At 40.1% G+C, this 22,529-nt stretch overlaps 1 protein-coding gene across 7 annotated transcripts in view; it reads right to left on the bottom strand.

Annotated features, from left to right (window-relative positions):
• The window catches only part of BBS10 (Bardet-Biedl syndrome 10), a 140,284-nt gene that overhangs the window by 55,040 nt on the left and 62,715 nt on the right, over positions 1-22,529 (bottom strand). For all 7 annotated transcript variants that reach the window (XR_010383132.1, XR_010383129.1, XR_010383131.1 and 4 more), the window contains 2 exons: positions 6,060-6,223; positions 3,207-3,261 (listed from right to left, as the gene is read on the bottom strand). The gene's annotated coding sequence lies outside the window, so the exon portion shown is untranslated. The remainder of the gene's footprint in view (positions 1-3,206; positions 3,262-6,059; positions 6,224-22,529) is intronic.

Below are 22,529 nucleotides of genomic sequence, written 5' to 3' on the forward strand. Positions count from 1 at the left end.
TTGGCCCAATATCAGTTATTATTATTTTTTTTTTTTTACATAACAGCAACCCATAAACTTCAATTGAAACAGAAGGCATCATTAAGCTGGTCTTGGCTGGGCTCACACATTAGTGTGTGGCCAGCTGCTGGGCTGGCTAAGTGGCTCCCCTTCTGGGGGTGGGCTTGTCTAGAATGACCTCAGCTGGAAGAGTTCATCTCTGCTCTACATGGTCATGTGACCTTGAGCAAGTGACCTGACCTCTCTGATCCTCCCTGCTCGATCATTCTTATCAACATACAAATAAACTGTTATTTCTCTCACTCTCAGCCAAAAAGTCCACTTCCAACTCCAGCTGTCACAGTCTCTCCACTCATTTTTATAACAAAACTCTTTCAAAGGAATTTATACTCACTGTCTTTAACTCCATTCTTCCTTTTCTTGCTAAAATCTACTCCACAAGGTTTTAGCCGACACCACTCTGCTCAAACTGCTCTTATCAAGGTCACCAGTCACCCCTACATTGCTCAGTCCAATGCTCCATCTCCGTCCTCATCTTACCTGACCCATCAGCAGCATCTGACACGTATCATCATCTCCTTCTCCTGCTCCCAGGCAACACGCCCACCTGGCTGTCCTCCTACCTCACTAGTTTCTCCTCCCAGGTCTCCTTTGCTGGCTCCTTCTCATCTTCTTGGTCTCTTAATATCAGAGTTCCTCGAAGCCCAGTCCTTGCATTTCCCTCTCCTCTCCTCTCCCCTCTCCTCCTCCCCACTTCCCAGCTCTTCTCTCCTCTTCCCCTCTCTGTACTGACTCACTTGATCACAGCAGGTCTCCTAGTTTTAAGTATCATCAATACTCTGATAATTTCAAACTTATATCACCATCCTGGATCTCTACCCCAAATCCAGACATTTATATCCAGCAGCCTATTAGTTATCTCCACTTGGGTGTTATATTTTCCTATTGGGGCTGCAAGAAATGATCACAAACCTAGTGGCTTCAAACACCACAAATTTATTAAATTTATAACCTTACTTTTCTGGAGGAGGTCAGAAGCCCAAAATGCATCTCAGTGGTCTAAAGTCAAGGCATCAGCAGGGCTGCATTTCTTCCTAGAGGCTCTAGGGAAGAATCCACTACCTTGCCTTTTTCCAGCTTTTCGAGACTGCTTGCATTCCTTTGCTTGTGGCCAGGACCATCTTCAAAGCTAGCAATGGCCAGTCAAATCTTTCTGACATTGCATCCCTCTGACTCCTCTGTCTCCTTCTTCCACATTTAGAGACTTGTGATGACTTGTGATTACACTGAGTCCACCTGGATAATTCTGTCTTAAGGTCAGCTAATTACCAACCTTCATTCCATCTACTACCTTAATTCCTCTTTGCCATGTAACCAAACATATTCACGGGTTCCAGGGATTAGGATCTGGACGCCCCTTTGCTGGGGGGGGGGCATTGTCCTCCCTGCCACAGATGTCTTGTCATGTCAAACCTCGCATGTCAAAACTGAACTCCTGATCTCAGCAATCCTGCTCCTCTCTGAGTCTTTCCCAGCTTCCACCAATGCCAACCCTTCCAGTAAGCCAGGCCCGAAAGTTTGGGGTCATTCTTACTCTTCTTTTTCTATCCCCTATTCAATCTATTAGCAAATCCTAGGAATTCCACCTTCAAAATATTCTCAGAATCTGATGATTCTCACTGTTTCTAGTGCAACAATACTGGTTCAACTCCCTCTCATTACTCTCCAGGTTATTGTTAATAGTCTCCAGAAAGCCCAGGTTATTATAATAGCCTCCTAACTCATCTGTCTGGTTTCCACCCTAGCCTACCAGCACCCCATCTACTACTGCTTGCCCACACACAGTCTATTCATAGCACAGCATCCATAGGATGTTTTTCCAACACAAGTCACATCATGTAGTTTCTCTGCTCAAAACCTTCCAAAGACTTCTCAACTCCATAAAAGTCAGTGTCTGCAAAGACCTTGGGATCTGGCTTTTTTTCTAACCTCTTCTATTCCTCCCTCACATACTTGCATCACTCTACCCACGGGGGCCCCCCTGCTTTGTCTGCAACACTCCAAGCACCTCCCTGGGGCCCTTGCACTTGGCAGTTTACTCTTTGCGGCATGACCTTCTCCCAGGGGTTTACCTGGGTCTCTCTTCACCTCCCTCAATCTTTGCTCAAAAGTCACCATCTGAGTGAGGCTTTCACTGTCCATCATCCTTTACTTTAAATTGCACGTGCACACAAATACACACAGAACACTCTTCTTCTTTAACACTCTACTTTTTTTTTTTTGGTATCACTTACCACTTTTTAACTTACCATATAATTTATATAATTATAGTTTTTTTTTTCCTCTCACCACTAGATGGTAAATTCCATGAAGGCAGGGATGCTTTGATGCATTCCGACTTCCTAAGCCAGTATCAGGGACATAGTAGACACTCAATAAATATTAATTGAATAAATGACTCTGCCTCAGTTTCTTTATCCATTAAAATGGGAATGTTAGGAACAGTAACTACATCATAGGGTTACTGGGAGAATTAAATAAGTTAATATACGAAAAGTGCTTATCCCAGGGCCTGACACAAAGAAAGCACTAAATAGGTGTTTGCTCTTATAATCTCTCTACCATTTATACTGGTTCTTCTCCTGTTACTCAGTGAGTAACCAAATACCACCACTCAAAAGGTAACAAGAGTAATACACTGAGAACACATTGTGTCCTAGCAATGAGGATGAATGTAAATACTTGGTCTTTTATATAACTGGGCAGAGCCCTCAGCAAGGTGGGCTCTTGCGTTAATCCCTGCTGGCTCTCTAGGTGTGTATATGGAGGGCAGGATGGGATTCTTCTTATTTTTCTTTTGGATGCACACATGGTAACATGGACAAAGGAATTAAACTTCAGAACCTGTTCAGAACTAACCACAAAGGGTCAAATCACAAAAGGCTGACGAAGATTAACTAAATCCTCTTGACTTCCATGGTTCCACATTCCTTGGCCATTAGTTGGATTTAGGCAATACCTTCAAGCCTAGAACAGGCACCATACTACTTACCCAGTTTGGGTGTTGGCCCAGCGTGCAGACCACATTAATCTTACTTCAAAATGTCAAAATTCCAGTTTTCAGAGCATTGGGATATGCTTCCAAATACATCAAATAATCAAATTATCTTTTGGTCTTATTCCCTTATCCCCTTGTGGCATCTTACCAAACTGAAGCCCAGAGATCACAGCAAACTTCCTTCCATTTTCATATCAGTGAGGCTGAGAAAGAAAAAGATTTATTACCTGGAAGCAGAAACTCAGTGGAGAGCCAAACTTCAGACATACACATCCGTGAAAATTAAAGTCTTTCCTGACAAGGTAGGTCAAACATCACTGATGTGTGGCTACTGGGTGGTCAGTCTTATTCACTCCCTAATAAATATGAAGCACCCCAAAATCAGTATTATAATAAACAGAATCATAGTTGACTATCTTTCTTAATTATTACTCCTGATACTTAATTTCATTGCTTCAGACAGAATTCTATGATATTTGACTCTTAATAACAGACTTTAACACCACATTGTGAAGACTGCTGTGTGTGGTTGAACAGATAATTCATTGCATGTGGTTATCTAGCTAAGGGGGCAAGAGAGGCTGAAAGATATTTGGTTTTATTAATTTTTAATTCTGAAGGTTGATTGTAAGTACAGGCATACCTCATGTTACTGCACTTTGCAGATAACTGTGATTTTTACAAATTGAAGCTTTGTGGCCACCCTGTGTTGACTAAGTCTACTGGTGCCATTTTCCAACAGCATTTGCTCACTTCATGTCTCTGTGTCACATTTTGGTCATTCTCACAATATTTCAAACTTTTCCATTATTATTACATTTGTTATGATGATCTGTGGTCAGTGATGATTGAGGCTACTGTTGCAAAAAGATTACGACTCACCCAAGGCTCAGACGATGATTACCTTTTTTAACAATAAAGTATTTTAAAATTAAGGTATGTACATTGTTTAGACTTACTGCACACAAGAGGCTATAGCATAGTGTCAACATAACTTATATGCATTGGGGAACCAAGGAATTTGTGTGACTCACTTTTTGCAATGTTTGCTCTTATTGTGGTGGCCTGGACCTAAACCTGCAATGTCTTCGAGGTCTGCCTGTATTAAGAATAAAGCCTGGAAGACTCAGAGCATAAGTATGTGGCATAAACCACAGAACTGGAAAGAACAGATGATAATAGCACAGAGGACATAGGATGGCAGCGAGCCACACACTACTGATACCTACATCATTTGTAAGATCCTTCCAGAAATTTAGATCAGACCTGGGAAGAAGGGGAGAAATGGAGAAGAAAGTGGAAAGGAAAACCCTGAATGTGGCAATTTATCTAAAAAAAAAAAGAATTTTTCAAAAATGACTGAGTTTCAATAATTTGGTAAGACTATTTTCTGCAGTCTGCTAAACAGATTGGGGACTCTAGATCCTATCTCAGTTTTTAAACTTTTGAAAAATGGAGTAAGTCTGGGACTATAAATTTTATACTCAGCACACTAGCATTTATTAAGTTTCTGTAGCATTGTAGATACTACACAAAGAGCCTTACACACATTACTGCATTTACTCATTCCAGGGAAATAAGTAGCCTGAGAGGCTGGCTGTATATTTTCTTTTTATTATTTTTTTTTTGAGGGGTGAGGTAATTAGGTTTATTCATTTATATTTAGAGGAGGTACTGGGGATTGAACCCAGCACCTCGTACATGCTAAGCATGCGCTCTGCCACTTGAGCTGAACCCTCCCCCGCAGCTGTATATTTTCTATTTGCCGCTCCAGATCCTTATTCCTCTTGCTCTGTGGTAAAAGAGGCTGACTGACATAAACCAGATCAACTGGCCACCTTATCCTCCTGCTTCTTGGTGAGTCTGGCCAATAGGAGAGCTGTGGAAAGTGAGATGGGGGGTCCTTACTCCCCAGGCCCCCCTTGTGTCAGATTGTCTTCATCCCTCTACTGAAGGTGATGGCTCCTGTCAGGCAGCCCTCCCCACTTGCTGCTGCTTTGCACTCAGTATCCGTGTTCCCCTCAAAATCACATGAAGCCCTGATTCCAAAGTGATGGTGTTTGGAAGTGGGCCTTTGGGGAGTAATTAGTTGAGATGAGGTTATGAGGATGCAGTGCCCTTGATGGGATTAGCTTCCTTTTTAGAAAAGGAAGAGAGACCAGAGCCTGCCCTCTCTCTGCCATGTGAAGACACAGTGAGCAGGTGGCTGCCTGCAATCCAGGAAGCAAGCTCTCACCAGGAACCCAATCTGCCAGCACCTTGATCTTGGACTTCCCAGCCTCCAGAACCGTGAGAAACAAATGTCTGTTGTTTAAGCCTCCCGGTCTACGGTATTGTGTTATAGCAGCCTGGGTGGACCAAGAAAGCTACCCTCTCAGAGGTCTAAGAACCATGGCCTCTGTTGCCTCATCAGGCACAGGGGAGGCAGGGCTCCCTGATGTTGCTAGTTTTAAAGTACTGCACTGTTCCTTGCTGGTTTCCATGAAGCCCGCCTACAGTTTTGTAAATCGACGCTCTCTAGTTCCCCAGTTAAACTGTGCCATCTATTTCCTGCCAGGACACTCACTGACATACGGGTACCTCCTAAGCAGAGACTGGGGACTACTTCTCAGCAGGGACTTCCTCATCTTTGGGCTAAATGATTAAAATGCCTCTTTCAGCTCTGAGAGTCTTTGTATACTTCTTACCATGATCCTAAGACGATATTCATTATATTTTTATTCACTTATACGTAAAACAACATTTTCCTGCAAATAATCTTTATATTCTGCTGAGCAAAACCATTCTGTGTAGCTGTTATTTCATGATCCATGCATTCAATTTAAAAGAAAAAGGAATAAAGAAAAAGCCACTGACAGTCCAATATCAGTGCGGTGCTGGAGGGCAGGTATCAATCGGGAGTCTTTAGGGAGGGAGGCCCTGGAGAGTCCACAGCCTCTCTGCCTAGGATGGCGAGTTTCCTAATCAGGGGTGGGACTCAGAACCCAAGAATGCTGCTCACCAGAAGAGGACGGGACTCCTGTCCACAAGCTCAGCCAGTTGCAGGGCTTAACCAGTCTGTCTGGAGGGCCATGTTGATGCTCCTGAAAGCAGCAACATTTCTCAACGTTTCCTGTGTATGCAGCTCCCCTGTCGAGTCAGAGTCTGCAAACTCTATGGTAAAACCTAGTGAGAAAAAACAATGAGGGAAAAGATCCAGTGTGTCTCAATTTCAAGTCACTACCCCGTCTCCTTTTGTCTCAAAACCAGAATAGCCAAACTGCTGTTTATGTTGTTGTAATTATTGCTAACAATACCTCACACTTGTCTAAGGCCTTACATAATTCATGAAGACTCTCATTTTTATCCTGACAACAACCTCTCTCACACACATACACACAACTGTGAAAACAGACAGTGCAGGTACTCTCTTTTATTTGTACTATCGGTGTGTGTTTTTTAAAAAGGTCTCTTAATGTCTATCTCTTTCCATTCCAACCCTTTCATTTTTAAATGATAAACCATAAATGTGACTTTTCTTGATCTTACTAAAAGTAACCTTATTAGTAATACTATGTGTTCTGTATTATTTCACATTCTTTTTTTTTAATATCTTCTGTAAACAGAACTGTGGTAAGTGTTATAGGTAATGCTAGAACAGGGCTGTCCAACAGAACAGTCTGCAATGACAGAAATATTCTATATTTACGGTGTCCAATATGATGGCAACTTGCCACGTGTAGCCAGTGAGCACTTGAAATTTGGCGAATGCAACTGAGAAACTGAATTTTTTATTTTATTTGATGTTAATTTAATTTATTATAATTTAATCTTAACTATTTAAAATTTGAATAGCTGAACTTAAATAGCTAATGGCTACTGTCTTGGGCAGTACTGTTATGTATATTCCTTGAAGAGGAGCTAGGATTCTGTTTTAGAGCTAAAGTATTGTTTCTTGACTGCTTTTTCTTTGTTCCTGCATTCCCTTTCTTCCCTTAAGATCACTAATTACTGAGACCAGTCCAAGGGCAAGCATTGTGGCCAGACTTAGATCACAAAAAGGCTTGGGCCAAAAATGGCTTCTCTTATGTCAGGAAAGCCATGCTTGGTTCTTTTTCTCTGGGGACCTCCACCCTATCTGCTTACATTTCTTGTTAAGAACATTTTTTTATTCTTGAATGAAAGCTCGTAAGACAGATGCTTATAACATTACTGTTTGCTGCCATGAAAAAGAATGAGGTATCAGGAAATGGTTGTGTTTCACAAACATCAATGTTTTACTGTCACATGTGAGGATTTGGAAAAGGAAGTCTGCCCAAGATAGAAGTGAGGAAATCAGTGTTTAACACTGCAAGGATTTACAAATGTGCAAAGTGCAAATTTGTTTATTAAAAACATGTGAACACAACTGGCTTAAAGTGTTATTTACTTTAAAATGTCCCTTATCTGACATTGCCTTTATTCCACTTCAGTTTTAGGATAAAGATAAAATCATAGTAGAAACCTACAGAAGGGAAAAGCAGGAGCATATCCTTAAGGAATAACAGGCTTGGAAAAAACTGTGAAATTAAGGCTCAAAGGTTGTTGGCATTTATTCTCCTCTCACTCCCTTAAAATTCTGAACACCATGCATTCTATTTCCATAAAATGCATTTAGTGTTTTCACATTTCCACCAATTATATCAAGCAATCTAATTTGACCCTTATTTAACAGGAAGCTTTTCTTAGTGTTTTCATAACTTTATTACTATACAACATGAAAAACAAATGTTATGGATGATTCTCATTTGGATCCTAGATTGGAAAAAAAGCCCCAAATCAAAAACTAACGACTTTTTCTTTGATCTCTTTCCCTTTGTAGAGGAGCAGAATTTGCCACCCTAAAATAAGTCTCTTTGGCATATTCACTGTTTTAAGGTGGTTATTTTCTAATAAACAGCAGACTTGGGAGGAGTTCTGAAAACCAAGTAGAAGTTGCCCTTTTGTAAGAAATATTTACATTTGTAAGGGAAATCTCCATTTATAAGTGTGTCTCCCTCTTCGTACCTGGAGAAGGAGGGTAACCAAAGCTCTAGAAACTTTTATCAATGGAAAGGCAAAGACTTAAATCTGCACCATAATTATTCTTGTTCACTGTGCCTTTCCTGGTAACCTCCCATAACTGACTGTTCCCACTCTCACATCCTCTTTTGTCTTTAGCTAAGGATAGTATTCAAGGTGAGGGCTTGGGCCATTTAAGAGAATTACTCAGTTTTCCTGGGCTGCTCCCATGTATACATGTTATTAGACTTTGTTTGACTTTCTCCTGTTAATCTGCATCTTGTCAACTTAGTTCTCAGACCAGCCAGAAGAGCCTAGAAGGGTAGAGGGAAATGTCTTCCTCCTTGACACCTTCAACCCTACAAGCGCACACACACACACACACACACACACACACATACGCACTCCACACTCCTGCCAAACACCATTTTCAGGACAGTGCTTCTCAAACTATCTGAGGTGAAGAACCAGTTGTTCTTTTTCTAATCCAGCGTGAACTCACATCTTTATAAATGACAACACAAAAGAATAACTAAACAAATGGAATAAAAAGACATGTATAATACCTTAATTGGACATTTTTAAGACAATGGAGACACTTTGAAAATAGGCTATATAGCAGATAATTTAATTATATCAATATCAAACTTCTTTGGTGTGATATGATATTACAGTTATATAGGAGAATGTCCTTGTTCTTAGAAAACACATGGTGACATGTTTAGAGATGAAGTATCATGGTGTCTACAACGTACTTTCAAATGTGTTAATGGACCAGGTCCATTTGCCTGATGTGAAGCAAGACAAATGCTGAGATGCTGAGGTTTATAGCAGAGAAGAGAGTTTATTCACAAGGCAGCTAAGTGAGGAGATGACAGAATAAGTCTGATCCACCTCCCTGAAGTTGGGACATTTATAGGATAAACAGGGTGGTCCTGGCATGGGGAAAGGTCGGTGCTCTGTGCAGGTGCACCTGGGTTACATGTCTCTGCATATTCAAAATGGAGGCACTTAGCATGATCTGAGGGTGGAGTTTTCTGGCCCTCTGATGTCAAAAGACCACTCATCGGACACCTGCACAGGCCCAGTTTGAGGGTCAGTGGTCCCAAGCAGCTTTAGGCAGCTCACACTGGACAAGAGCTGACCCCAAGTTCTTAAAAACAACTGGGCCACGTGAAGCTGGGAAGGTATGCAATTAAAGAGAGGGAAAAAAGCAAGAAAAGGAAAAAATGACTAAAGCGAGCTTCATCAAGGAAGGCAGTTTACAAGCAGAGGGGTTTTAACAAGCTGTTCTCCTATCTGTTGCTCTGTAAGATGAGCTCAAGAATTCCTGTTAGTCATCAGCTTCTGTTAACTCTACAGAGCATGGTTTCAAATGTTTCAGTATTTTTTAAAAAGGCAGCTTGAGATAGACAGATAAATAGATACAGATAGATAGATAGACAGACAGACAGACAGACAGACAGACATGGCAAGCCAATGTGGCCAAATGTTGATAATGGGTATATTTAAGCAGGCCTGTTCCTGTCCCTGCAGGGCCTGGGTGCAAATGGAGGCTCCTATACCATGTGCCCAAATATTTAAGATTATAAGGCAAACTCATAAAATAATAAAATATACTCTATCTTTTACCTTACCAATATATCTTCATAATCACCTAGAAGCCAAGTTCAAATGTAGAATTCACAAACTCCTACAAGTTTTGTTCTAGAACATGGCAATGCAAGGAGAGTCCATCCCTAGTCTCCTGGCCTGCAGCCAGTCCCCTTCCTCTGCCCACCCCCAGGTCCATCTTGCACCACAAGGGACCTTATGCATATGTATGTGTGACACCTCAGTTCATGCATTCAAGCACCATCTGTGGGGTGGCAGAATATGCTACCTCCAAAATATGTCACTTTGGCATAAGGATTATTTTGAGCTGAAGGCAATTGAGAAGAAGCAGATATAAGAAAACCTCCCTGCCTTTCCTCTATTTACCTAAGAGCAGGACATAAGTTTTCAGTGCTGTACCTCCTCTCCTCTCTACCAGGAAGAACAAAAGTTAATCACCATACAATCCAAAAATCCCACTCTTGGTCACATATCTGGAGAAAACTCTAACTTGAAAAGATACATGCACCCCAATGCTCACAGCAGTACTATTTACAATAGCCAAGATGTGGAAGCAACCTAAATATCCATTGACAGATGAATGGATAAAGAAAATGTGGTGTATATATGTGTGTGTGTGTAGATAGATAGATAGATAGATAGATAGATAGATAGATAGATAGACAGACAGACAGGAATATTACTTAGCCATAAAAAAGAATGAAACAATGCCATTTGCAGCAAAATGGATGGACCTAGAGATTATCATATTAAGTGAAGTAAGTCAGACAGAGAAAGCCAAATATCATATGATATCACCTATATATGGAATCTAAAAAAAATGATATAAATGAACTTACTTACAACCTGGAAATAGACTCACAGACATAGAAAACAAACTATGGTTATAAAAGGGGAAAGCAGTTGTGGGGAAGCATAAATTAGGAGTTTGCAATAAACATATATAGCATACTACTACATATAAAATAGATCAACAACAAGGACCTACTGTATAGCACAGAGAACTGTATTCAGTATCTTCTAGTAACCTATAATGGAAAAGAATCTGGAAAAGAATATATATATATAAACACACACATGTATATATATACACACACACACACACACAAGTAAATATGTATGTGTATACACACACACACACAGAAATATATATGTGTATATATACATACACATATATATTTGAATCACTTTGCCGTACACCTGAAAATACAACATTATAAATCAATTATACTTCAATAAAAAAAAAGTACATTTTAAAAAAACCAAAAAAAGTTAATCACCAGGGATAACTTAAGAGCCTGGATGTCTGGAGATGGCACCAGAGGAAGCTACATAACAAACTGTACTAATCAGCTTTATCTACTATTAGTTTCCTACATATTTGCCTTCCCTTTATTCGCTGCCCTATACATCAATATCACAGCTCCTCACTCCCACAGACAAGGGTTTCTTGGCCACCTCTGGGCCAAGAGGTGTGCACAGTGGATGTGATCTAACCTCAGGAAGACAGACCCCAAAACAGATGAAAGTAGCAGGCATTCCAGAGTCCAGTATACCTGAAGCATATGGAATAAAAGTGAGGGGCCTGGGGGTGGGAGATGCGCTTCAGATGGGTGTACCTCTTGGCCTAGAAGTCTCCTCATCTCTTGGAGAGAAGCAAGGCGGGAGGAACAAAGAGGCCTCCAGAGTGTGGGGCAGTCCTGGATCTAGGTGAAGGGATATGCATTTTCAGTGAACTGATTCTCTCAATTTTTAACATTTTGGCAGATGTCCTCCTACTTCTCCAAAAACACATTTGAGATGACTTAGGAAAAACAATTTTGTATCCTGCTCTTTTCACATCTATGCTAATGATTATAGGGGAGGAGTTTTTAGCCAAGACCCCTGGAATAAAAGATAGATTAACAAGAGGAAAACCAAAGGAGTGTAGTAACACATGTGCCTCGTGTGTACATGGGAGACATGCAGGGGAAAATGAGTAACTCTCCAAGGCAGCTTAGAATCCAGATTTAACATTTTAACAGGGAAAGGCGAGGAGGAATGTAGGCCCCTCAGGGGACAGTAAATGATTTTTAGGAAAGATAAATGTGTCCTTAGAAGGACAGATGGGAGGTACGATAGTTGGTGACAAAGTCTGGGTGTGGTGTCGACTTCTAGTCTTTTCTGTGATAACAGTCAATCTTCCCTGGTTGATGAAACTCCTGGGGAGGGGATCTACGACAGCTGAGTTACTTTTGGAGGTTCTATCTTTAGGCAAATAGGGGAGTCCAGAGAAAACCTCTTCTTAAATTTACTGTTTTTCAAATGTCTAAAATTCAAAATAATCGATATATCCAAGTGGTATATTTTGAGGCGGCAAGTCCTGAACTCAGTGTCAGCATCCACTTAGAATTTCCAACCGACAAAACTCAAGCACGTTGCTACACCTGTCTTCTAAGAAAGCTCAGAAGTGCAGTCTGACAGTTTGCCCAGGAAAAGAAGGAAATAACGTGACTCAATCTACCCAAACTCTTTCGTCTACTAAGAGCAGATATCTGGAAGTCGTACGAGTAATTAATGGTTTCAGCCTGTCAGTGGACAAAGCATGAGGCTTCTAGGCCACTCCAAGACTCAGTTCCTTGTGGACCACCAAGGTACTTACCCTGGGCTAGTTCTCCCCAAGAGAGAAGGTCAGATACATTCCTGCCTTTCCCTCACATTTACCAGGCAGAAATTTCCACTCTAGCCTTTTTATGGACACTCAGGAGACACCCTTTTTCATTGGCCACTAGGTTGAGGTTTAGTCTGCTTACCATTACAATTCTGCACCTGCACTAAGGGATCTCACAGTGTACTTTGGGAACAGAGCTGAATTCTGCACATGCACAAAAAGGCTATTGTGGAACAAATATGCCCCAAATACGTAATTAATACCAGTATGAATGAAAGTCTCTAGTGATGTTCCAAAGTCTCTGTTCTTGTTTTTTTTTAATAGGATATATTTTACTTAGTTACTTGTATGAAGACTAGAAGGCAAAAATGATTCAGGGATACCCTGGAAGGACAAGATTCTCCTTAGAAGTAATATAAGACAGGGTCCTGATATCCAAGACGTGGCAAGAGCACTGCCCATGTGTTTACCTGTTCAGTGTATACCCCCAGTCCTGAGGCCTGATTCCTTAAGTATATGCTAATGTTAGCTCACTTAAGACAAATTATAATTGTTCCAGACGGCCCCTGCATTGGGTGAGATGTAAGGGCAAGAGAGAACAGTGGATACCAGCTCGCCCTAAGCTAAGTCCATGGGTGCATGAAAGCATCCACTCAGCAGCCAGAGCCTTAGAGCACAGGTCAAGGGAGTAGTGGCATCACCTCTCGTCCTGCTGTTCTCGTACCCCTGGTCCAGGAGTAGGATTCTCTCCTTCAGGATCGATGTAGAGGTTGGAAGTGGTGGTAATAACCCAGCTGGTCCCAACTTTTGCTGCTTCAAGGGGAAAGGTAAAAGGTCAATGTATCCAGCTGATCTCAAAGCATCAGCTGAATATATAGGATGTACACCCAGCACCTAACTTACACCCAGAACCAAATCCTTCTGTGTATAGAGTGGAAAAATGGATGTAGGACTCTGGAGATCTGGAGAGAAGTCAGAAATAGCTGAAATGAAGGCACAAAATTATGAAAGTATAGAATAGGGAACTTGTGGCTTGAGAGCAATTCATATTAAAAAAGATCTGGGTTTTTTTTTAGTTGATGCAGAGTCCAATATGGACAAGTAGAATTTTGAAAATTATAATGTTTCTTAATAATAACCAGTTATCTTGGTTCAGAATACAGGATTTCTAGGCTGCTCTTAAAGGAAAAATAAGATTTAAGTACTTAGAAGGGGAAAGAGTGAGTGTCTGTGGTGGTGGGAACAGTGGAGTAAGAAGCGGCAGGAACATCTCTGACACAGAGGGATGTGACAGACCTGCTCGGCCAGTTTGGGAAATATCTCCTGCCTATTGGCTCCCTCTGTAACAGATAAAGTGAAAATAAACTATCTTCTCTCTTGTAATAAGGAGCCCTTGAACTTATGGAAATTGCTTCTCTGCATTTTCTAAATGACAAATTTCTTACAAAGGAGGTCCAAGATACTTATTTTAGTTTAAACTCACAGTGTTATTTTCATAGTTGGAGAAGAGGGTGACTGTGAGCTAATCACTAAAATTTCCAGAATATGTCAGGCCTTAACGGATTTATATTTCAAACCTTCTGAATTCACTTTCTTTTTTTTTACATTGATTTTAGGTATTGCCTGAACCCATAATCAAGTTGAATGTCAGTCGGAGTGGGGAAATACTCAGTTGCTGTCATGTTTAATAGAGGCCTTAACCTGGGGCCAGAGAGATTAAAAAGATGATTTTAGGTTAAAGAATGAGGGTTCATGAGAGCATCTCTGCCAAAAACTTCAAACCACCCCAAAATGAATTATTCCTAAGGAAATCTCATTGGAAATGAATACAGCCTGTGTGGCTACTAGTGAGGCTAGACTCCAACGTCTGCTCCCATGAGCAAGAAGGTTGAAATTGCCTTCAGATGGTTAGTCATTGGTACACATGTAGGAATCTGCCAAAGAATCTTTGAGGGGCACAAAAGACTAGGAATAGACTTACCATATGACCCAGGAATCCCGCTCCTGGGCATATATCCAGAAGGAACCCTACTTCAAAAAGACATCTGCACCCCAATGTTCATAGCAGCACTATTTACAATAGCCAAGACATGGAAACAGCCTACGTGTCCATTGACAGATGACTGGATAAAGAAGATGTGGTATATTTATACAATGGAATATTATTCAGCCATAAAAATGACAACATAACACCATTTGCAGCAACATGGATGTTCCTGGAGAATGTCATTCTAAGTGAAGCCAGAAAGAGAAAGAAAAATACCATATGAGATCACTCATATATGGAATCTAAAAAACTAAAACAAAAACAAAAACAAAATATAAATACAAAACAGAAACAGACTCATAGACATAGAATACAAACTTGTGGTTGCCAAGGGGGCGGGGGGTGGGAAGGGACAGACTGCGATTTCAAAATGTAGACTAGATAAACAAGATTATACTGTATAGCACAAGGAAATAAATACAAGATCTTATGGTAGTTCACAGTGAAAAAAGTGTGACAATGAATAGATGTATGCTCATGTATAACTGAAAAATTGTGCTCTACACTGGAATTTGACACAACATTGTAAAATGACTATAACTCAATAAAAAATGTTAAAAAAAATAGCAGTACTGTGATGGAAATAAAAAAAAAAAAGAATCTTTGAGGAGCAGAGAGACACATGGGTGCGGAAGGCCTCAACCCAAATAAGGTCTCAAAATATTAGGGGATGATATTAATAAGACTAGTGAAGCTATTATTTACGTTCCTTAGGGGCAACATTAACTCTAAAATTGCTTTCTTCTGTTGCTTTAGGAAAACAAAAATGAAAGAGATGCCAGAAATATGCTGCTGTACATAAACAACTTACCATTGGTGAAACAATCATTTGCCCAAGAAGCATTTATTAAGTGCTGTAACTCAGTACTGGAGATAAAAAGGTGAAGGAACTCTTTCTGCTCTCAAACAGCACGCCGCCTAGAGCTGCAATCATTCCAGGATGATGCTATAGGGGCTGTAACACAGGCATCGTAAGCCGTGGAGGGGACACAAAGAAGGAAGCAAGTCTGGAGAGGGTGGCCAGGGACAGATGGGCAGAGAAGATCCTTGGGCTGCTTTTCAAAGGATGAATAGGAGTTTGAAAGTGTAAGCAGTGCTTTCTTTAGAGAGGAAAAAGCAACCAGAGCCTAAAAGCATGAACAAGTTTCACATTCATTCAGTTAATAAGCTCTTTTCATAGCAGAACTTCTTTGATTTCAAGTTTTCTCTTTTAATTTACTTGTTTTATGTTCTAGAGAAGGTGTTGGGGGGGAAGTATCCAAATGATAGTGTCAGGGACGGGAAATTTACCATCTTGAGTTCTTGTGTCTGGGCTAATATTAAAATTAACACAAGACAGATTAACAGGAGAAAAGAAACAAATTTTAATTCATGCACATGGAGAAGTAGGACCTAAGAAGTGGCCAGAGCAGGCAGCTGTTATATTTTGAGATGAAGCAATAAATTTCTGAGGAATAGACAGGACAAGAAAACTTAGGCTTTGAGTCCCTAGCGAAGAATCTAAGCAGAGTTTGGGCTTGGGGTGGTAAATTAAAGAAATAACAAGGTTTGTTTATGCACTCTTTTCAGACCCAAATTACCTATCTCTGGCGATAAGGGTGTCCTACCTCCAGATGCAGGGGGTGTACCTTGCGCATGAGAGATTTATTTCCTGCTTTCAGGGAGACAAAGAGGGGGGTCACCTGCCATTTCTTAAGTAACTTTAATTTAAAATATCAATATGCCATTGAAGCATATTTTGAGGTGGCCCATCCTGAGCCCCAACAATAACCAAAGCAATCTTACCACTGTGGAGTCTACAGCACCGAGGATAACATCTGCTGAATCTTTTCTGCCGATTTAGTTTCCCTAAAAGACTTCCTTGTAGAACCATATGGATGAGATCATAACCATTAGAAAAGCAGCATTTTAAAACTTTGGTATTTCTCAAAAAGAAAAAGAAAACATTCCTCTATAGTCACATAGTTGACCTTTGATTATTCAAGGAATAGAGATGAAAATTAGACTGACCAAAACAGGGAAAATAGGGAAGGAAAAAGGAAACAACAGAGAAGTTAACTAAGGGAGAAAAAAATCAGAGTGAAACGGAAGAATTAATATCCAAGTATATTAGTTTTTATACTGATTGTGAATGGACTGGATTTGCCCATTAAAGTCAGAATCTGAGTGACTGAGCTCAAAAACTAAAAATAATGCTGTTTATACGAAACACTTAAAACATATTGACAAAAAGGAAACAGGATCATCATTGAAATTCGTAAGTTATCTCAAAATCCACGTTTGCTCACAATTTTAGTATCTTTCTTTCATCAGATTCCTTGTCTCAAGTGAAGCCGTAAGTCAAATTGACAGCCTTAAATATCATTAATATTCATCTATAATACAATTCTCTGATAAAAATATAAATAAAATATATGTCTTAAAAAGTCAGTTCTAGGGGGGAGGGTACAGTGCAGTGGTAGAGCGCATGCCTAGCATGCACAAGGTCCTGGGTTCAATCCCCAGAACCTCTATTATATTAATTGATTAATTAATTAATTAATCAACCTAATTACCTCCCCCTGACAAAAAAATTCAGTTCTATCTGTCAGGGTCCAGTCAGGAAAATAGAAATTGCATGACATACTCCAACAGAGAAAAGTTAATACAAGAAGTTGGTTACACAAATGGAGGGATTAAAGCACAAAAGGAGATCAGGGAGGTGACACAGAGAAGTGCAGGAAACAGCTACATGCCTGTTGGCTGGGGGAAACAAGAGGGAAGTTGGGGTGATCAGAATCTGGAAGCTTGGAGGAGAAGTCATGGCCCTGGGGTTTGGACCTCTGAGAGAGGGTGCTGCCTGGATGGTGCTAACATCTCAGAAGTATTAAAATGTGATGGGTTCTGGGGATGCCAAAAAGAAGCCACAGTTTGCAATCAACTGTCACTGCTAGGATGAAGTGCTATGCAAACAAACAGGAAGAGGGAATTCCTTTTCCTGCCTTTTTCTAATGTCTTCTCTTGGCAACAGGAAGCCAACTGGTAAAGAAGGGTAGATTTGGAGCTCAGTGATAATGAGTAAATTACCAGCACATCTATCCCTTTGACCAGTCAGCTCTCAGATAAACACTCATCACCCCCAACATGCACACACATTCTGTAACTATCTGAACGTCCACACTTCAACATGAACATCTTCATGCTTCTGCTGACAAGATGCAAGTATCCTTTGTACAAATGAAGATGCTCTAACATTCTCCTCCCAAATGTAAAAGCACAAAGTTCCAGGAATCATGATATCCATTTATGGAAGATGTTCACAGTATCCATCTCTGGATGATGTTAACTTTTCTTTTAGTTTAGCCATAAACTTACCGAATGTTTGATAATGTGAAGACTATATTTTAAAATCAGCCAATAATGGGAAAGGAAAGGGGATGAAAAAAAGAAATTAGCCAGGAAGAAAATATAGAACTGCCATGGTCTTCATTTCTGTACCTTCTCAGGAACCATATTGGATATTTATAAATTCCTTGTTCCACTACTTCTTCCATATTTTTACCAAATGAAATGGTCCAAACATTTACTGTCAAAACTCTGAATCCTTAGTTGCTCTTTCCTTATTTGATAGCTGCTGTTTGCTATTAACTTTTTCTATTGAACAAATTCTAAGGGGTGCCCCCATATACCCTCTCTGGGGTTCCAAACATAGTTTTCTCTACCCCATTGCCTAGCAACAACTTTATGCCCTCCCTTGATAATCAGGACCCATCACCCAGCCACTTTGGTAGCCTCTTCTTTGCCTGTTGCTCTAAGATTCTTGAAAACTTAATCATCATTGACTATTCAAGAATTAAATGTCTGAAATTTTACTCTATTTACAAGGGAATTAGCCCACTAACGTTTTATGGATACTAGAAGACACAAATCTCCAGGGTCAGACACAAAGGACTGTTTATTATTCACAGCAATAGCAGTAGCCAGGCTGTCAGCATTTATCACCAATTCTCTGAACTCTTACTCCCTCAAAGCAACATGAGGAAGGCCAGATGATTCATGCACAAAAAATGGACTTTATTACAAGGCAAACCCTGAGGTCAGGTAATCTGAATTTTTTTATAAGTGGCACTGAGCAGATTCTTTGCTCTGGCAGGAGACATTATCTCTATTTTCCAAAGTTATAAGAAAATTTGATGTTTGCTTTCGAGGCACAGATTATATCTTCCAAGGCTGTACACTGTACAAGCAATCGGGAAAAGACAGTATGGAAAAAAGGCAGTCAGTACCTAATTTTCAATACCTGCAGAAACTAAGCCCTTAGAGAACTGTCTCCCAACACTGCTTACTTTATGTCATATTAGGAAAGAGATAAGTAGTGGGCATGCTCCTGGGAAATTCACTCTGCTCATTACCATAGGTTTACCCTTAATTGTTTCCTGGTGAAAAGGATGGACCATATGGACTACGGCGTTTCCTTTTTTCTGGAGCAGATACCTCTAAGTCCTACATTACTAAAAGCTGGCCAGGTAGCTCCGTGGCACCACTCATTTAGGATATGCCAAAATTGTAAGTATGGCAAATGGGACCAATCCATTGGAATTAAAAAAAAAAAGTCTAACCCAAGGGCTATGGTCTAAATATTCGTATCCTCTCAAGAGTCACACTGAAATCCTAACCTTCAGAGGGATGGTCTTAGGAGGTGAGGCCTTCGGGAGGTGATCAGGTCATGAGTGTGGTGCCCTCATGACTGGGACTAGCACCTTTTTAAAAGAGATCCCAGAGAACTATCTTGTCCCTTCCATGTGAGGTTGCCATGTGCCCTCAGCAGACACTGAAGACTTACAGCCTCCAGAACTGTGCGAAATAAATGTTTGCTGTTTACACACTACCCCATTTATGGTGTTTTCTCACAGCTCCCTGCATGGACTAAGGTATCAAGAAAGAAGAGAAGGAAAGGGGTGGACCTGGGCTTTTTTTCTATTGCCCAGAGCAGAGCTGATCTAAGCCACTCTAGGTCGTTCCCTAGAAATCAACAATTATAACCTTCTGGGGCATCAGTAATTTATCATCCCAGGAGAAGACGCCTGTGGTTTCTGCACTACTTTTCCTGAATTCCAGGTAATAGAAAACAGCTTCCATGAGCCCAGATCAAGAGGGGAAGAAGTCACTTTGTAGAAGGTAAAAGCTCCTATTCTAAGTCATTTTCCACCTTAGGGTCAAAGGACTTTCACTGGAAATGAAGTTTCTCTAATTTTGCTGAGAGAACATCTGGGAAGATAATTCAAAACTGAGACTGTCAAAATATCACTGCCAAAGTGTATATCATTTTGGACAGGGTTTTAATTCACTATAGTCTCTCTATGCCCCATGGGGAGCTGAGCTTTGTTCTCAAAGTCATAATAAGATTACCTGCCTTTCTCTGTCCCTGTGTTATCAATCAACCCTCTGGTTGATGAAGTTACATAAAATAATCAGATAAACCTCTGATGCAATGATGTTGATGACAAAAAAACCAATGAAATAAAGTGGGGCCAGCACAAATTAATCTCCCTGTGTGAAAGTTAAAGCTGGAGTGGTTGTGAACTTAGGACACTGTCATTAAATATCAGGATTTATCATTTATAACCAGACACTGGATTATAACCACTCTACAAGGCAAACATCACAAGACTCTCAGGTTTAAAGATACCTTAAATATGATTAGTTGCAGAGATAATAAACTGACTATCGGCCAAATGTGTGAACACGTCGTGTGCCTCACAGTGCTTTTTTCTTTTTTCCCCCAATGGAATTTGATATTTGATAGCACATTTAAGGATCAGGAGGTCATACAAATGAGAATTCCTAGAAAGATTTCTCAACACAGGACCCACATTCTTGCATGGAAACCTTTGGTGCTGAAGAATTGTGCTCTTTAGAAGGAATATATATAGACCCCATTACTCCCTATTATATCTCCAATTTAGAGGCCAAAGCCAGCACTGTTCATCACGAGGTAACTGTTTCACTTGGAGGTAAGGAAGAAGTGCAGTACTCTTGGGCTTGGCCTCTTCTTTTCGCCTGACCCAAGTGTGGGAGCCTAATCCGGTTGACAGCTCCACCCCACTTGATGTTTGGGTCCTCGTAACATCTTCAGTCTATACACAGTCACAGGGAATTCACCCTTCCTGAGGCAGCCAACTTCATCTTCAGGCAGCTTTGAACATTAGAAAGATTTTAACATTGAACTGAAAGGTATCTTCCCATAATCTTCCCTAGTCCTAGTGCAATTCCTGGAGCCACATACCATACAGAACACTAGCAAATACCAAACAACTCAATAAATTTTGCAAAGCACTTAGCCCAGAGCCTTGCATGTAGTAGGTGTTTGATAAACATTGGTTCCCTTCCATGCTCCATTTTTAAAAATTTAACAACTATTTGCTATTTAACAACTATTTGTTGAGTGCCTACTATGTACCAGGCACTCTACTGGGAGCCAAAAATAAAATGATGAATGAAACAGAGTCCTGAATTCTAGAAACTAATAATCCAGTAGGCTGAGACAGATCTGTATGTACTCTGTTACAATGCTGGTTAGAAATATGTACAGGACTCCCAAACTAGAGTGAGACATTCTACATGATTTTTGTCCAGCTGTGTAGTTTGAAAATTATTTGTCTAGCACCTAAAGGCTGGCATGTACTTTGGGAGCAGAATCACATTGCCTGTGCCTCACTGAGAATATATAGTAAATTTGGCTTTGTATTGGAAGATTAAAGACCTAAAGAGTCTTAGTATCAGTTGGAACGTGCCTTTGCAATACTTTCATTTAAAAATTTTAGAATGCAATAAATTCTGAGATAGTAGTAAGCACAGTGAGCTATAGGAACAAAGAGAAAGGACATCTGGATCCATTTTTGATTATTTACAAGTTTCATGGAAAACAGCTGGAACAGTGGTGAGGCAATAGGTCAGGGAGACAGGAAGACTTCCTCCCCAGAGCTTGGGATCTATAGGTAGTACTCAGCTTAGTAGTCTCCTCATTGTCCCCTTGTGCCCTGCCCCATTTCCTCTCAGTAGGTGTTTAGAGAGTGGTTTCAGTTTATAAATTCTGCAACTAGATAATGTTTAAGGTAAGATAATTTACCTTAAGGGGGGATTCTAACAGGTGGATGGGATAAGAAGTTTTCTAAATATATAGTGAAGAAGTCTCTGATACCAAAATCATAAGCCACAAAGGCAAAAATCAACAGGTGGGACTCATTAAACTAAAAAGTTTCTGAACAGAAAGGAAGAAGTCAGCAAAATGAAAAGGCATCCTAAGTAACGGGAGAAAAGATTTGCAAACCATATATCTGTTAAGGGATTAATACCCAAAATACATAAAGAACTCACACAACTTAAGCAACTAAACAATTTGATTTAAAAATGGTCAGAGAAAGAGAATAGTTTCTTCTTTACAAAGAAGACATCCAAATGGCCAATAGATACATGAAGAAATGCTCAACATTACTAATCATCATGGAACTAACAGATCAAAACTACAATGAGATGTCACCTCATACTTGTTAGAAAGGCTTTTGTCAAGAAGACAAGAGATAATAAGGATATGGAGGAAATGGAAACTCAGGCACTGCTGGTGGAACTGTTCAGCCATTATGGAAAGTAGTACTCAAAAAATTAAAAATAGAACTACCATATGATCCTGCAATCCCACTTCTGGGTATATATTCAAAGGAAATGAAAACAGGATGTTGAAAAGATATTTGCACTCCCATGTCTATTGCAGCATTATTCACAATAGCCAAGAAATGGAAATGCCTAAGAGTCTGTCAGTGGGTGAATGGATAAAGAAGATGTGGCATATATCAATGAAATATTATTCAACTATGAGAAATAAGGAAATCCTGTCATTTTCAACAACATGGATGGCTTGAGGACATTATGATAAGTGAGGTAAGTCGGACAGAGAAAGAAAAATACTGTATAGTATCACTTATATGCAGAATCTTAAAAAGCCAAACTCTTAGAAACAGAGAGTAGAAGGGACATTACCAAGGCTGAGGGTGGGGAAATGGAAAGCTGTTGTTTAAGGAAACAAACTTGCAACTAGAAGATAAGTTCTGGAGACGTAATGCACAGCATTGTAATTATAGTCAACAATAGGGTGTTATAAAGTT

This window comes from Camelus dromedarius, chromosome 11, assembly GCF_036321535.1.
Source record: "Camelus dromedarius isolate mCamDro1 chromosome 11, mCamDro1.pat, whole genome shotgun sequence".
Lineage (NCBI taxonomy): Eukaryota > Metazoa > Chordata > Mammalia > Artiodactyla > Camelidae > Camelus > Camelus dromedarius.